This window comes from Protobothrops mucrosquamatus, unplaced genomic scaffold, assembly GCF_001527695.2.
Source record: "Protobothrops mucrosquamatus isolate PMUCROS unplaced genomic scaffold, P.Mucros_1.0 scaffold49, whole genome shotgun sequence".
In the NCBI taxonomy this organism is placed as follows: Eukaryota; Metazoa; Chordata; class Lepidosauria; order Squamata; family Viperidae; genus Protobothrops; species Protobothrops mucrosquamatus.
The window spans coordinates 1,389,737-1,394,255 of record NW_015386431.1 but is presented as its reverse complement, the minus strand read 5'-3'; the positions used below and the strand labels follow the sequence as shown (position 1 = coordinate 1,394,255).

At 49.7% G+C, this 4,519-nt stretch overlaps 1 pseudogene; it reads left to right on the top strand.

Moving 5' to 3' along the window:
- Positions 1–2,744: 2,744 nt before the first annotated feature.
- Positions 2,745–3,776, top strand: LOC114922308 (annotated as a pseudogene).
- The last annotated feature ends 743 nt before the right edge of the window (positions 3,777–4,519 follow it).

The following is a 4,519-nucleotide window of genomic DNA, read 5'->3' as shown; positions in this document are numbered from 1 at the left end:
AATATTAATCAAAAAGGCTACCACTGTGCATTGAGTTTTACCATTAGAATAGGAAATAGTTGAATATTATCATTAGGTTGCACTATTCACAAACTTTTTTAATTCAAAAGAAGCAGTGTAAATATCCAAAATGAGCAAAATACCTGTTATGTATTGATGTAAATTACTTGGAATCAGTTATAAATAAGTAACTGCTGTGTCTGTTTAAACTCCAGACTGCCTGTCTGCAGAATTGTAAGGTTGTGTTTTGGGCGGGAATAACTGTTTTAATTCCATTGGCCGCCGCCTATCGGCAGTCTGTATAAATAGAAGTTAAGGAGCTGTTAGAGCCGCTTCTGTGTTAACCAATAAACATGTTGTTATTTTCACCTTCGCCTCCTCAATGCCTTAAAGATCCCAGTACATAATAGTGGCGACGAGGATGGGATGTGCTGCTAAGGAAGAGAGAGCCAAGAGTCACTAGGGGTAAGACCAGGCATCAGCGCCCTGGTGGGAACCTCGTTCCCCCCTCTGCCTGCCAGCAAGCCATGCTGGAGGCAACCACATCCTAAGGGACCCGTCCCTAGGATCAACAGAGAAGCCCTTAGCAGCACAAGGCATTGAGAGGTCAGTAACAGCTAACCATGGCCAAGGTTGGCAAGCTGTTGGTGTTCGATGTATCACACCCTGAGAGGTGGAGCTCGTACGTTTCACGAGTCGAGAACTATCTAAGAGTGAACCAAGTTAGCGAAGATGGCTTAAAGGCTGCAATGCTACTTTGCATGTATGGCCAGGCAACGTTCGATATAGCCGAAAACTTGGTCTCTCCAGCTACACTAGAGTCGGTCACCTACCCCAAGCTCAAGAAAAAGCTCAAGGAGCATTTCGAGCCTAAGCTCTCCATCATTGCATGGAGACATGCTTTCAAACAAAGAGAGCAGCAACCAGGAGAGTCAGCTGCTGAATTTGTGGCCGTGCTTCGACAGGCATCCAGGCTCTGCAACTTCACATACCTAGAAGAGAGGCTAAGAGACCATCTGGTATGTGGTTTGTGGAACAAGGACCTTCAGCAGAAGCTTTTTTGCGAAGGAGACCTTGACGTTCCAGGATGCTCTGAAAGAGGTAATGGCAGAAGAAGCTGCTGGGGGAGCTGTTAAAGCCTTACGGCCCTACAAGAATATTCCCAGCCCAGCAGCTGTCCACCATGAGGACGCGGAAAGAGCCAACAACCCAGACAGGGACAATGAGGTCGACTGGCTGCAGAAGCTACCAGAAAGAGGGCAGCAGTTGCTGAATAAGGCAGCGCCCTTCCCTAGCTGTGTGGGCTGTGTTGGCAGACATCGGCGCTCGGAGTGTAGATTCCGTACGACAGTGTGCTGAGCATGTGGCAGACAAGGTCACATCGCCAGCATCTGTTAAGGTCGCCAAAGGGATGCTCTACAAGAAGAATTTCCCAGGAAAGGTACAGGGGCCCCGGGGCAAAACAGAGTTGGATTTTGCTCCAGCAGAAGGAGCATTTTTAGAACAGGAGCCCATCGCCCCCTTAAAAAAAAGCTTAGGCTTAAAGTCAAGCTTCAAGGAATTCCATGTTCCATGGAATTGGACACCGGGTCAGCCCTGTCCATAGTTTCTCAAATAACTTTTAACTACATCTGCAGTTGCAGCGGCAAAAGAATCAAACTCAAGCCGTCAAATCTAGTGTTGACGGATTTTCAAAATTCCTGCATAGCAGTTAAAGGGGAGGTTATGCTATCAGTACAGTTCAAAGAGTTTGAAGGTTCCCTCAACATCGTGGTAGTCGAAGGCCACTGCACAAGCCTCATTGGTTTAGACTGTTTTGATGCCCTGGGCCTCCACGTGACTGGCATAAATAAAACGCAAGCAGCGGACCTGACGACTGTTTGCCAGGAATATGCTGATGTCTTCAGCCCTAGCTTAGGCAAGTACAAGGGAGCTCCAATCACCCTTCACCTTGATCCAACCGTAATCCCAATCAGGATCAAGCCTCGCAGAGTGCCTTTTGCCCTCAAACCAAAAGTCGATGCAGAGCTGGACAAGCTGGTGCAACAAAGCGTTTGTCGCCTGCAGTTTGGGGTCAGTGTTGCCCCAGGTCTTTTCCAGAGTGTGATGGAGTGCATGCTCAAAAACATCCCGGGTATGTGCCCTTATTTCGACAACGTCCTCATAGCTGGGGAGTCAGCAGAAATATTGGCAGAACGGCTCAAAGTTGTCCTTCAGTGTTTCCACGAAGCGGGGCTGAAGCTTAAGAGGGACAAATGCCAAATAGGTGTGGATTCAACAGAGTTCCTCGGTTTTCGCATAGATGCTGCAGGCATTCACCCCGCTGAATCTAAGCTCCAAGCTATTCAGCAGGCTCCCAGACCAAAGCCAAAGGGAGAGCTACAGACATTTTTGGGGTTACTCAATTTCTACCATGCATTCCTGCCTCATAAGGCAGCATTGGCAGAGCCCTTACACAGGCTCTTGGACAAGAAAGCTCCTTGGCAGTGGATGAGTGCCCACGAGAACAGTTTCAAGGCAGTCAAATCACTGTTGTCTTCGCACTCCGTGCTTGCACATTTTAATGAAAAGCTGCCTATCAGTATTGTATGTGATGGATCTCCGTACAGAATAGGAGCCGTGTTGAGCCATTTAATGGCCGATGGGAGGCAAGCTCCCACTGTCACCGGCGGAATGCAACTACGCCCAAATAGATAAGGCACTGGCCATCGTGGCCGACATAAAAAAAATTCATGATTTCCTTTATGATCGCCCATTCACAGTCTTCACCAACCATAAGCCACTACTTGGTCTGTTCACGACCGGCAAACAAACTCCTCAGATCCTATCCCATCAGTCGCGTTTTGAACTGGGTGCTCAGGGGGTGGCCAGAAGCTAATTTGGGGGCAGACTTTCACAGCTTCAGTAGAAGGAAGGATGAGCTGTCAGCTCACAAAAGCTGCATTCTTTGGGGAAGTCGGGTCATAGTTCCAAACTCCTTGAGGACTAGGGTCTTAGAATCTCTGCATGAGGGACATCCTGGGATAGTCAGGATGAAGGCACTTGCAAGAAGCTACCTGTGGTGGCCAGGGTTGGATAAGGATATTGAGGGCCAAGTACAAAGTTGCCATGTTTGCCAGCAATCCAGACCCGAAATGCCTCATGCCCCAGTACATTGCTGGGAAACCACGCAAACCCCATGGTCCAGAATCCACATAGACTTTGCGGGACCATTCCAGGGACAACTGTTCCTCATTGTCATGGACAGTCACTCTAAGTGGCTATAGGTCTCACCTGTCCCTACTATGACTACTGCCAGGACCATCCAGGAACTGTGCAGAATCTTTGCCACACACGGCTTACCTGACATAATCGTTTCTGACAACAGGGCTCAATTTACCGCTGTGGAATTTCAGTCCTTTTTGAGGGCTAACATGATCAGGCATGCCACTTCAGCCCCCTTTCACCCGGCTTCAAATGGCTAAGCGGAATGCATGGTTCGAATGACCAAAGAGTCGTTAAAGAGAATCGTGACCGGCAATTGGCAGCATCGGCTGGCAGACTTTTTACTTTGCCAACGCACGACACCCTGCATTTCTATGGGCAGAAGCCCAGCAGAACTCAGATGGGGACGGCGTTTAACCACGAAGTTGGACCGTCTGCATCCAGACCGAGTTGCCTCAGACACAGCACAGCCAAAGCCCCCTCAGAACTTGCAAGTAGGCGACCGGGTTTGGGTCAAAGAGCACTGTGGGGTGGTAGCTGTGGTTTGTAAGGTGGCAGGACCACTCTTATGAAGTGGTCCTGGAAGACGGTCGAGTGCTATGCCGGCACATCGACCAATTGCACCGGAGATAGTGAACCAGTCGCTGGCTCACAACATGGTTGAGAGTCAAAACCAGGAACAGCATGACAGCAGCCTTGCATTGGAGTCTCAAAATGCTGGCGAGATTCCCAGTAGCATGGACGGTATAATAGCAGGAAGCGAGTCACCCTTGAGCGCAGAGACTGTACCCACTGAGCGAAACTGGCAGACGGCCCCGACTTCCAGCTCAGCAAAAACTGTTCCACCAATGGATATTGGCACAGGTCTACTTGGCCAGACCAGCCAAAAAGACACGGGTCCACCCGTAGTGAATGGGTCCCAGAGTCTGGTCCACCCAGCCAGGCAAGGGAGCTGGTAGACTGGGAACCTCTGGCAGTTCCAAGACGTTCGGAATGGTCGCGGAAGCCACCAAAGAATTTGCAGGCCTATGTTCGATACTTGAAATTGGGAACTATCTAGGGGGAAGGGGTGTTATGTATTGATGTAAATTACTTGGAATCAGTGATAAATAAGTAACTACTGTAATGCTCTCTACATGGGGCTCCCTCTGAGGAGCACCCGGAGACTTCAACTGGTCCAGAATGCGGCCGCGCGGGCGGTGTTGGGAGGGACTCGTCGCTCCCATGTGACACCGCTGCTGCGCGAGCTGCACTGGTTACCAGTGGTCTTCCGGGTGCGCTTTAAGGTGTTAGTTACCACCTTTAAAGCACTCCA